The sequence below is a fragment of the Macrobrachium rosenbergii genome, chromosome 55 (genome assembly GCF_040412425.1).
Source record: "Macrobrachium rosenbergii isolate ZJJX-2024 chromosome 55, ASM4041242v1, whole genome shotgun sequence".
In the NCBI taxonomy this organism is placed as follows: domain Eukaryota; kingdom Metazoa; phylum Arthropoda; class Malacostraca; order Decapoda; family Palaemonidae; genus Macrobrachium; species Macrobrachium rosenbergii.
The window spans coordinates 76614553-76627828 of record NC_089795.1 but is presented as its reverse complement, the minus strand read 5'-3'; the positions used below and the strand labels follow the sequence as shown (position 1 = coordinate 76627828).

At 35.2% G+C, this 13276-nt stretch overlaps 1 protein-coding gene across 2 annotated transcripts in view; it reads left to right on the top strand.

Annotated features, from left to right (window-relative positions):
* The window catches only part of LOC136835461 (uncharacterized), a 486122-nt gene that overhangs the window by 424694 nt on the left and 48152 nt on the right, over positions 1 to 13276 (top strand). The window lies entirely within an intron of this gene.

Sequence of the window (13276 nt, the reverse complement as noted above, 5' to 3'; positions counted from 1 at the left end):
GTGTGTGCACAGTGATTATGAATACTTTGTAAACTAGGGGCCTCTCAAATTATAAAAATTAGGATGGTTTACATTTTCAGAACTGAAACCAAATTACTTCAGTTATCGATAATTTCATTCGTAATAACTGCACTTATTCTGGGGACAGAAAGTTTGTTTAAATACCTAGATTTAATTAGAATGTATTTAACGGAGGTACTGGATAATTATACCATTTATGAAATTAGGTGGTCCGTGGTTCAATTTAAATCAAACAGTTTTCATTGTAAAACCTCTGGGTTTTCGTGGTGTTTAAGGCTAAACTGTAGCAGAACAAAGACTTCTTTTAATTAGGTGATTTCATATCATAGTTCCACTCCATTGATTAATTATGAATGTGTAACACAGTAAGTGATTATACTGAATATTTGACACTGGTGTTCCTGTGGGGTCAAAGGTCACTTCATCGTAGCATTTTAAAAACCATAAAATCTAGCTTTTTTTTTAAACTTACTTTGTGTTTATGGGCTCCTTATATTACCTGAGATGGTCTGTATGATATATGTAAGACAAAGTCCAAAATCTCTTTTCTACTGGGTGTGGAGTATTGCTCTCATGTCAGTACCATTATTGCAGGGCCTTTATCTTGTGGGACAGATTCTTCGTTGGAATGGTTGGTACCGTTCTCGGCTAGCATTCTGCAGGGCCCGAGTTCGAATCTCCGGCCGGCTAATGAAGCATTAGAGGAATTTATTTCTGGTGATAGGAAATTCATTTCTCGCTATAATGTGGTTCCAGATTCAAATAAGCTGTAGTCTCGTTGCTAGGTCACCAGTTGGTTCTTAGCCACGTAAAATAAGTCTAATCCTTCGGGCCAGCCCTAGGAGAGTTGTTAATCAGCTCAGTGGTCTGGGTAAACTAAGGTATATTTTTTTTTTTATCTTGTGGGACAGAATTACACGAATTTTTGCTGTTCATTTTTTTTTCACATCAATGATAATTAGTCATCTTTCTTGAGGTGTATTTCAGAAAGGAGGTTCTGCTAAAGCTTTTACTACCTGCGCATCTTGCGTTAGTGCATTCTGCTCGTTTACAGAGCTTCAGCACCTATATTTTACTAAAGTACTGTAACATGATTTTTAAAATTGTTTCAGGATTTTTTCCCCTTCTGTAATATCTATGATTGATTTTAATTATCATAAGCTTGAAAGAGTTGTCATGTTACTTCAAGCCCCTTGTTTCATTTTTCCTGACTTCATTTTGGATTGTATTTTGAGTGTGTAAATTTTGCAGGCATTTTAATGTGCTTCCCTTTTCATGGCTCTGCTATACTTTCTTTTAACAAATGGGATTCTAATCTGTGAAATCGTAATATTTACACTATTATCAGTAATTCATTGGTTTTTTTTTATTTTTTATGAATCTGTTCACGTTATGAATAATAATGGAGTAATTCCTGTTAAGTCGTTTTAGGACTGAAAACAGTTGGCTTGGCCATGGTTATTAAAGGATTAAAATGCATAATGAGTTAACAGGGGGAACACTTCATTAGGGATTTAATATTGCTTCACATTAATTTTGTCAGAGAAGCATTTGCCTTGAATGGTCTGTTGTGCTGTTGTATATTTTTAAATATTATAAATCTTCCATGATTTTCAAGAGCCATCGTAAACTTTTATTTGAAATTACCGTTGCTATTGTTAGATTTTTAACATTCGTGGGTTTATGCTGTTGACTTTGCTTGCTGTTATTTTAAAGTATGCTGGATATGTTGCAACGTCGTTATTTCAGCGTAATTTTACTTTTAATTCAGCATCACAAATATTCCCGTACGGTTCAGGAGGAAATTGTGAGTGATATGGCCAAAGGACTTACGAAACTTAATTGGCTGTTTTTGAAAGCCTTTGGTGAAACTATATATGATGAAAAAGACGACTCCAGGTTTCATGACGATTTTCTTTCAAGTTTGAATTCCGAAATATAAGGCATTCTGTATCATGCATGCTATATATTGCCAGATTACTTGACAGGTCTATTTTCAGTTGACTTAACAACACAACTACTGAGATAAGTCCGCCGAAGTATGACTGGTTTTTAAACCGTAGTGTTTGATCATGACAGTGAATTGCGACATCAATTTGTGCGCTGTCGATATACCCGTATTACAACTTTAATTCGGCAAAAAACAAACTTGACGTCGAGGTCATTTCTGTGGATACGGATTAAAAAGAGTCTGACTTCTCTTCTATTTCTAGTTCTTCACTAACTTCAACTGGGGAAGCAGTTGTGTTCTGTGTCTCTATATCATCGTGTTTCGAATAATGGAAAGAAAATAGCGAAGAAAAAACGCCGCAAATGTCACCAGTTTCTAATCTTCCATCATCCCAGTTTTTTCACCGACGTCATTAAGTCACGTGATCATTTAGGCTATATCTGATTATGCGTAGCTTGCCCACCAGCTTCATGAATCAAGTAAAGAAATAAGAAAAAGAATATTTCACATTGAGAGCATTTTCTATGTCAATAAGCTTCAATTTCACGTTTATATTCTTTTAGGCGTATATTTATGTAAAGTAGGGTGTTATTCTTCAGTATTCCTTATTTAATATATTTGAGATATTCTTTTCCTTGGTGGTGTGTACAAATGTTAACTTGGTAATATCATAAAATTCCTTAGATCGTTAAAAAAAAAACTGCATTAAATGCTAAATGCTTGTCGTACATGTGAATAAATATCTCTGTATGGTGTAACAAATGGTGATCTGGCCCTTAATTTGTTAAGATAGTTTGAATGAATGTGTCCATTCATTAAATTTATGACAGGTCGAATCTAACCTTTCCCATCACAATATTCTTGCATTTGTATTCAATAAATGACAGGTCGGCTCTAAACTTCATTACAAATATTCTTGCACTTGTAATTTGTAATTAAGGCAAACGTGCCACTTAATTACAGCCATATCGAAGCAATTAGAGAATTACTGCTGTGCATCCACATTCATGTCAGAAGGAAGAGAGAGACATTTCGGAAAGTAATTTATAAATCATCGTTCCGTTGAATCACCGCTACCTCAGTACCAAGCTTTATTCGTATGTCAAGACATTTCACGCTTTGAAATTTCGGGTACTTCTCCTGATCTCACACTGAACGCAACTGACGTTAATTGACACTGACGTTAAAAAGAAATGTTCGCACTATATATATATATATATATATATATATATATATATATATATATATAATGTGTATATATATATATCTTCTATATATATCTCTCTCTCAGGGTGTCGAAAAATTCCTGAGAAGCAAGGAACGAAATTATTTCAGAGAAAAAAGTAAGAGGGTTAGTTTACCTGAGAGTAAGAAAGGGGAGAGAGAGAGAGAGAGAGAGAGAGAGAGAGAGAGAGAGAATATGTATATGAAGGACTTGAGAGTGGTTTCACCCTCCGTGGGGTGAAGATTACCTCGTCAAGCCCTCCCGTTTCTATGACCGACATTTGGACAGAGCAAACGAAAACATCTCTCTCTCTCTCTCTCTCTCTCTCTCTCTCTCTCTCTCCTCTCTCTCTGTAACTGCGACCCACAACATTAGCCTATGAATTAACTGCGTAATTCACTGCTTTGGTCAACTGAGTCATACTGTTTTTTTTATAGAATCCTCCAGAAGATAGATAAATAGGCATGAGAGAGAGAGAGAGAGAGAGAGAGAGAGAGAGAGAGAGAGAGAGAGAGAGAGAGAGAGATAAAACCTCATTCATCTCCCAGGAGAAATTTACTTGGGGAGCATGAGCTCATAAAAACAGCTAACATGATTAAAGCAGCGAACTGAGTTTTTTTTTTTTTTTACAGTATTCTTAATGGAAAAATTTCGCAAAAAGGAGAGCTAATGGAATTACGCGTATTCGAAAGCGTGTAAATTTGTCACGTTCTGACCTTTCAAGGAATAGCGAATATTAGCCGAAATGAGATTATTTTACTTTGCATCGGCTTTGGTTCACAGTGCGTAGGAGAAAGAAAAAACAAATGGAAAATAGTGAAACAGGGAAACTCACTTATTCAGAGCATACCAAAAATTCGTTTTCAGCATGTTTGTTTATTTTTGAATGATGCGGATGTGTTTGCGAAAGCGAATGTGTCAGTAAATATACATTGAAAACGAGAAGTTTATTATTTGGATACGTTTCGAAAACAGTTTGCTATCCAAGATAAACATTTTAATTGATTACTGATATTATGTACAATATTTGCATTGTTGTTCATAAAATTGTTATTCTGAATGGCTATTTCCCATTTCTTATACCTAACGAGTCTTAATTTATATGAATAAGACAGTTAGAATTATTTATGCGAATTGTTTACAGACTTAAGCAGTAACTCAATTTATAAGAGACTTATTAACCATGATCATTCACTGATTACTGTCACTGAAGCAGACTCTCGGTCTCACTGCTGCCTCCGCTAAGTAGAATTGTCTGCTAAATCCCTAATTAAATTTATCTCGGTACCGCCGTCCTGAGCTAATAAACTAAAACAAGTAACCCTTGAAATTAGGTGGCAGGCACTTGATGGTATCGTGTAAAATTACTTGACACCCTATCTCTCTCTCTCGTGGGGCATTAGTGGTAGAGCACTCAGCAGTAGAGCACTCAGCTCGCAGTTTAAGGAATTTAAGTTCGATCCCCGAATCTGGTGAGTGATGGAATGATGTTGGAATATTCCTTAAAAATATAGTATGTATCTGTTGACCTAAACAGTGGAAGGAGTGGTAGTTGAAAGTTGGGGTCAGAGGTTGAGTGGACAGAGAGAGAGAGAGAGAGAGAGAGAGAGAGAGAGAGAGAGAGAGAGAGAGAGGACATCACACATGTAACATCAAAAATGCTCCAATCCTCACCATTCCTTAGAGCAGATCATTTCTCTCTCTCTCTCTCTCTCTCTCTCTCTCTCTCTCTCTCTCTCTCTCTCTCTCTCTCTCTCTCTCTCTCTAAGCGAACAAAGAGATAAGGACTAATGAAATTAATAGCGCTGTCAGTTTTAATTTTCGTGCATTTATTCTTGCTATCATTCCATACCCTTAAAGAGATAGAGCGTCGTAAATGAATGTTGTAAGAAATGAGAATTTGCTGATGTTGGCACAGAGATGGTAGAAATATTTCTTTATTAACAGCACATGAAGCATGAACGATCATCATATAAATGAATTTGGAGTAAATGACAATGAGAAGATATATGTGGATCATCAGTAAAAGTGACAATTACTGGAAATTATAAGATATTCGTAATGTGACAAAGAGAAGTAGACTTGCAAGAAATATATTGCAATGTGATAAATAATTTACTATACTCCTGGTTGCAAGGAGTAATTGATTATGCCATTTAATGGATATGTAACACACACTATATATATATATATATATATATATATATATAACATATATATATATATATATATATATATATATATATTATATATATATATATATATATATATATATATATATATATATATATATATATAGTATGTAAAATCATCTGCAATAATTAATCTCCCATCAGTTTAGTTATGAGAGTGACCTAAATTCTGCCTTTATTCGAACAGCCGAAGACAGCATTCTAATTGGGGCAATAAAGTTATAAGATTCTCATGTTCCCAAAGCGGCACCAAATATGGTCGGTGCCTCTCTGATACCGACCGGGAGGGCCCATTTGTCATCCGCCTTAATCAGAAGTGATCACTTGACGCGTTCTGCCCACTCGGAAGGTTCGTTTGGTAGCTGTACTGCGCTGTGGAATCGTTAACGCTATCTGGATACCTGGAAAATCTGGGCTGGAAATTCATCCCCTTTCCAAACCCCGCACAGTCGTTTGTCAAAGAACCAGTATCCCTGATCAGTTTCTGTTGTGCCTTTGAAAATGTAAGAGCATTTGTTCATGATCAGCTTTGCCTTAAGAGTCACTCCTGACACTGGTTCCTAGCTTAAGGTAATCATTCTGTTTATTTTTATCACCTGGTAATATCTCTCTGTGATTTATACGGTAATAAATGACTTTGCCAAAGGAAAACCTAATTTTATAAATAGGGAGTATTGTCCGCCGGGTGTTTCAAGGTAAAGGGTTTCGAGTGTTCAGATTGTCGGCTGTAGGAATTGGTGGTTTTACCAACGTATTTCAAGGTCTCTCCCATAAGAACACTTCCTTGACCAGATCGTAGCTCTTCCTTAGATTCACGGCTTGATTACGTTTCCGAGTCGTAAATATTTTACCGTTCCCTCATTTCTACTCGAATAACCTTTCTTCAGCCCGGCATTCTTAAGTCTGAACCACGATAACCCGTATTGGCCCTTGATAAGATGTTCCTCGGTTTTTTTTTCTCCTGTTTTATCAAGATTGCCTTATTGCCATTATTTTCTACTTAGCGAACCACCACGCTATGTGAACGCTTAATTAGCATAATTTTTTTGGGAGAGAACCGTGGGTTAATGTCAGGCTATTCAAGGAATGTCAATATGAAAGTTTATAACTCACCGTGACGTTTTAGGGCACTTAATATTCTCCCTGATGAAGGGGCGTTATCATATTAAATAAAATGTTGGTTCTCATACTGAGTGAAAAGAAAAAAATAATCGGCACACGAAAGTCGAGTGTGGTTAATTGTGTTCTTAAATGAAGTATGTTAAATTAGAGACAAAGTTCTTAGTCGGAAGAATTTAAAACGATCCTCTCATATATTTAGAAATGGTTGAAGTCCACATTTGAGTTCTGAAAACGTCATTTGCTTCTTATTTCTCTGTCCTTGAAAGAAAGAGCATGAAAGAAACTTGCACTGGTGTCTGGACTATCCTTTCCCTGAATTACAGACCATCAGCAAGTATGACAGACGCATACTTTTGTACGAAGGGGAAAAAATCAAAGGGAACTTGTGCTTTGGACGACCAGAGTGCAGAAAGCAATCGTTCCCAAAGACCTTTTAAACCGTCATTATCTGTTGCTTCAGGGAGTTCGCATTTTCCAGCGTAAGAAATGTGTGCTGTTGAATGATCTGTTAGTGGCACTTCGAGCTCTAATGTAGCTCTCGTGCGTTGCATAATTCATGTCGCTTGCTTCTTATTTTCACAGAAGCCCTAGGAAAGGTTTTCTGGGTGATTGCGTGCAGTAAAGGCAGAAGGAGGTGCTCTAAATGGACTTTGAAAATTACTCGACTCGCACATCGTTCATTACCGACAATAGATTTGCCTTCGTGTACAGTGATGAACCTTATTGGTGCCACCATTTCAATTTCTAATTGCCGGTGCCACATAATGCACGAATTTTTTTTAGCACTTTTAGAAAGTTTTTAGGGATGTCTTATCGGTATGGAAAATGTAATATTTAAGCCACAGTTTGAATGATAGAAAACTGGCTGAATCTCTTCACGAATGTGCTTAAGTGTATCGTGTGCATAAGGAGCAAAAAGAGGATATATATATATAATATATTCTAAATGTCTTTGTGAAACAGTCTGAACCGACTGAAATCGAGTGTAGTTCTTTACCTTTGGTCTGATGAGTTTGATGACAAAAAGAGGTAAAGGTTGTGAATACTTCTTACAGCCATCTTCCAGCAACTGGATGTTATTATAGTTATTTTGCAATTAAATGCAATATGTAAACTTATCTCTCTCTCTCTCTCTCTCTCTCTCATTAGTATAACAGCTATTACAAGATGAGTCGATGAGTCTTCACCCGTATGTCATCAGAGGCGTTGCGAACGAGGGCGTAGGTGGAGAATATTTAAGTCGGAAACGTGATGAGATTGTCAAGAAAAAAGGTTGATTCGGAATTAGTAAATGAAGTTCATCAGCGCTGCATTGTGAAAAAGAAAACATTGTCGAGATTAGGGTTGGCCTTCATTATTTTTTCCTCCTGCGGATAAACAGTATTGACGCTCTTGCTTATGGAAATGAATATTGATGAGTATGCCCATATTGTTTGCTGAGGTAATTTGATTGCGCAGTTCACCAAGGCGACCTGAGAGACCGTGACTTGCATTATTAAACAAAGTCAGATGTTCCTTCAGATCTAATTGACCAGTGTGACGTCAGTGAGGGGCTAGGTGGCAGAATTACAGACAGGATATAAGTAATTCATCGACGATTTTAGGAGAGGCGCTTCATAACAGGGAAAAGGAATCCTGAATAATGGCAGGGATTTCTGAGTAAACAGCTTTATTCAGGACCCAGTCAAAGCTAATAGCTTTATTTGCATGACTTTTTCTAGCCGTAAAGGGAGTGGTTCAATGACCGTAATGCATCTTTCAGCTGAAAAATATATTATGATTGACTACATACCCATGAGTTGAATTATACCTTTTGGCTCTTGATAAGATTAGTCTGCTTTCATTTGTAGACTTCTAGTAATTATTAATTCTGATAGGCGGGCATTGTCGTTTCTGTTACCATTATATTATGCGTCCATTTACGTTCGTTCATTTTGCTAAGTATTTTTCGTTGTGAAGCTCTTCATCCTTTACACGAGTTGTGTACCTCGCTCGCATGTGATAAGAAACTCGAAGTTAATAGCAAGGAGTTATTTCTTATCGTTAAGTCTCGTTCATTAAATGTTTTCGTATATTATTATGATGATGTTAATGTTATTCTTATTGTTTCTTGCTGTTACAGTCCCTGAAACATTTACTTTTATAATGACTGGATATCTGTATCCTCAGCTGTTAGACTTCACTCAAGTTCCTTACACTTTTGGGCTGTGGAACAATCTCCCTGAGGATATTGTGCAAGTAGAACCTCAAAAGTTCAAGTGAAGATGCAATGCTTTACTACCCTAAATTAACTCCTGGTAAATTAATTATTTAAATTTTGGCTCTGTTTATGAATTTGCTAATTGATTTTTGTCTAATAATCGTTCTCTTCTTTTTGTATTTCATATTACTTTCTGTTATTGCTTTCAAATGAACATCATATTTTTTTAAGTTTGAATTTCAAATCAGTGGCCCCTCTGGGCTTGTTCCACATGAATAGAGTTCAACTCGTGAATAATAATAGTACATTTTGTGTCAGTGTAATTAGGGTACGTGTCTGCAGTACAGTTTTTTATTTATTTATTTATTTTTTTTTTTTTTTTTTTGTTCAAACAGATCCGAAAGAACTGTGTTCTTTAATTTTTTTACTTGCCTTATGGCCATTTCCATCTGCTGTTGGCCCCTTTTCTTGCATACATTTTTTGCGTTATTTGGAGACGAACGCTCAAAATATGTTTAGCGTCAATTACCACAAGTTTACAATTTGCGTCTCTTGACAGACATGTTTTTGGTTCGCCTGTTTGTTTGTGTGTTTGTTTGTAGGATTGCTCAAGAGTTATCTATGGAATTTTTATGAAAGCATTACCAAATATGAGCCTCTTGACGTGCAGAAAGCTCAGCCTTTCGGGAGCAGAAAATACTTTTGGGGGATTATTGTAATGTTAAGAAATCGAAATCTTACGCACCTCTACTGTAGATTTTACTTCCTTATAACCCGTAAGATTCATTTGGTTCCGACTGCTAACCGTTTTTGATCAGTAGAATAAAGATATGCAAAATATTTGCTCTTAGGGTGTGACATGGGCAGAGGTACAGTATTTGTTCTCTGCGTGCGTTTGCTTCTAATCTTTTGATATATTTGGCAATAAATCTACTTAGACTTTTTTCTTTTTACTTTAGTAGCGCTATTAATAATGTTTCAGCAGTATAACAGTTTTTTTAGAGTTGTTTACTATCTCAGCTTTTTTAGAGTTGTTTACTATCTCAGCTTTTTTAGAGTTGTTTACTATCTCAGCTTTTTTAGAGTTGTTTACTATCTAAGTTTTTTTTAGAGTTGTGTACTATCTCCTCCAAGGAGTTCATGTTTTTGGTATGGCGTATTTTTGTGTTTATTAGAAGGATTATACCAAAAGTTATGTGTGGATTATCTCGAAAATTTTCACTTATGGACCTTAACGACTAACGACGCGTGATTAAAATTTTGGAGTAATAGAAATCAGAATTTTGGAGTGATAGAAATGCAGCATTTGGGGAAAAGGGTCCTTTTGGGCTGGGCTGATCAGCATTGCCTGAGTTTGCGGTCTCCAAACACATGTATTTAAAAGCGATTGAATTTTTTGTTTGCCCTAATTCCTAATTTTCCATACCAACTTTCCCACTAAATATTGACAATAAATGTTTTCAACCTGCTTGAACACTGCCAGTAGTTTATTAATAAATAGCTCACGAAAAATTTGTGATATGAATTTTCTGTTTTGAAATTTAGATTCAGCAAGTAATTAAATACTATCTGATTTCCTAAGAGAACCTCACATAGAGAAGTTCCGGTAATTTGAGATAAAATCTTACGATTTGCGTATTTTTTCTCTTTGAATTGATTTCCTCCTTGTGGTGATAAGGTATTGATAAACTTTATTTTTATTTTACGGTATCACTACTGTTAAGCATCTAAGTACTGTGCATTTTAGTTGATGACTTGTTGTTTAAGCAATATGTTGTACCGACAGATTTTCTTCTCAGAGTGGAAGTCAGTTTTTATTTCCATTTTACATCTGGATCACTGATTGCTTTATAGAAACATTTTTTATAGCCCTTTAGTTCTTATTTCCATTTTACATCCTGATCACTGATTGTTTTATAGAAGCATTTTTCATCGGTCTTTAGTTTTTATTTCCATTTTACATCCTGATCACTGATTGTTTTATAGAAGCACTTTTCATCGGTCTTTAGTTTTTATTTCCATTTTACATCCGGATCACTGATTGCTTTATAGAAACATTTTTTATAGCCCTTTAGTTTTTATTTCCATTTTACATCCTGATCACTGATTGTTTTATAGAAGCACTTTTCATCGGTCTTTAGTTTTTATTTCCATTTTACATCCTGATCACTGATTGTTTTATAGAAGCACTTTTCATCGGTCTTTAGTTTTTATTTTCATTTTACATCCTGATCACTGATTGCTTTATAGAAACATTTTTATAGCCCTTTAGTTTTTATTTCCATTTTACATCCTGATCACTGATTGTTTTATAGGAAGCACTTTTTCATCGGTTCTTAGTTTTATTTCCATTTTACATCCTGATCACTGATTGCTTTATAGAAACATTTTTTATAGCCCTTTAGTTTTTATTTCCATTTACATCCTGATCACTGATTGTTTTATAAAAGCACTTTTCATTTGTCTTTAGTTTTATTTCCATTTTACATCCTGATCACTGATTGCTTTATATAGAAACATTTTTTATAGCCCTTTAGTTTTTATTTCCATTTTACATCCTGATCACTGATTGCTTTATAGAAGCACTTTTCATCGGTCTTTAGTTTATATTTCCATTTTACATCCTGATCACTGATTGCTTTATAGAAACATTTTTTATAGCCCTTTAGTTTTTATTTCCATTTTACATCCTGATCACTGATTGTTTTATAAAAGCACTTTTCATCGGTCTTTAGTTTTTATTTCCATTTTACATCCTGATCACTGATTGCTTTATAGAAACATTTTTTATAGCCCTTTAGTTTTTATTTCCATTTTACATCCTGATCACTGATTGCTTTATAGAAGCACTTTTCATCGGTCTTTAGTTTTTATTTCCATTTTACATCCTGATCACTGATTGCTTTATAGAAACATTTTTTAGCCCTTAGTTTTTATTTCCATTTTACATCCTGATCACTGATTGCTTTATAGAAGCACTTTTCATCGGTCTTTAGTTTTTATTTCCATTTTACATCCTGATCACTGATTGCTTTATAGAAACATTTTTTATAGCCCTTTAGTTTCTATTTCCATTTTACATCCTGATCACTGATTGCTTTATAGAAACATTTTTTATAGCCTTTTTGTTTTTATTTCCATTTTACATCCGGATCGCTGATTGCTTCATAGAAGCATTTTTTATCGGCCATTTCTGCGGTTTCAAAATTACAGTAGGTAACTACTGCGTAATGACAAGTGGCCTCTTCAGGGGAATTTAGATGCATTCTCGCCACTGCTGGAAGGCTTGCGTGTGGAACTGGACCCTTACTGTGCTTTGTATTTCGTCCTCCAAAGACATTATATTCTGCAGCATCCCCACTATCTCCGCAGATGTCTCTTTCACCAATGGGCTTTCTGACCTTTGTATGAAATTGTTATCAGAGTGAGTGAGTTATTACACCAGCCAATTTCATACATTTCAGTCTTCTTTGGCAGCCCCTGTGTTAAGTACTAATGACTGCTTTTTTTTTATTTCTTAAGTTTTTCCACGTATAACCACTCGGTGAACTAGAATAGCTCATTGAAGCCATAACCTAAGAAATAATATAAAGCTGTCCCAGGTATCTGTATATTTATGACGTTTGTGTTTGATATGCTGTACGCTAGTTAACCACTGGCCTTAGACTTTTGATGATTTTTGACCCTTGTAATTTGTTAGTATTTGCCGTATTTGGAGACGGTCATTTGAAATAGACTGTTGAAAATGTACTTGAACGTAGGATGTTGCTAGGTTTGGAATCCGGGTTAGGGATTTCTTGGAAGTTTGAGAATAAAAATATATGTGCTTGGGAGTTTCTGGTATTCTGACGAATCTTGTTCTTTAAATTTTATTACTCCACAGTAGTGATTTGTTTTACTTTTCTCTGCATTAAAAAAAATATTTTACAAAAATGAAAATTTCCATCCGTTCTGCGGGTTTTCCTCTTTTTATTTTTTTTTATACTATCTTAGACTATTCTTAAGTTTGATGTAGATCGGCGAGATAGTGTTGGAGGCTGGAGGGATAAGTGCTAGTTTGTCTGTTTATATTCAGTTACTCGTTTATTTCATCCTACAACAAGAATTTTTGTCTAGCTTGTCTGTTTGTCAACAATATTACTTAGAAAGTTTCGTGTGGATTTTCACGAAAATTACACCAGATGGGGGCCAAGTGACTAGCAAGAACTGTTTATATTTTAGGGAAGACAGAAATATAATTTTTGGCCTTTTCGAGTGGTCAGCAGCCACATAGGAATTTACCTTAACTTTTGAACTTTATGTGGTATGCACAGTTCATTAATGATGCCAATGTAAAGAATTAGGTCAAGGGATTGTTAGATGTCACAGTTCATATGTGAAGCTCACCGTTGCATGACTTTTAATTTGTATAAAAATAGACACTTCATATTTGGTTTGGCATGAACGTTCCACCAATGATGCAGATGTACAAAGGTTAAGGTCATAATTAGAGGTCAAATAGGAATTCAACTTTGGACATAACTTTTGAACTATACAAGATAAAGCATTCGTATCTGGTATGCAAA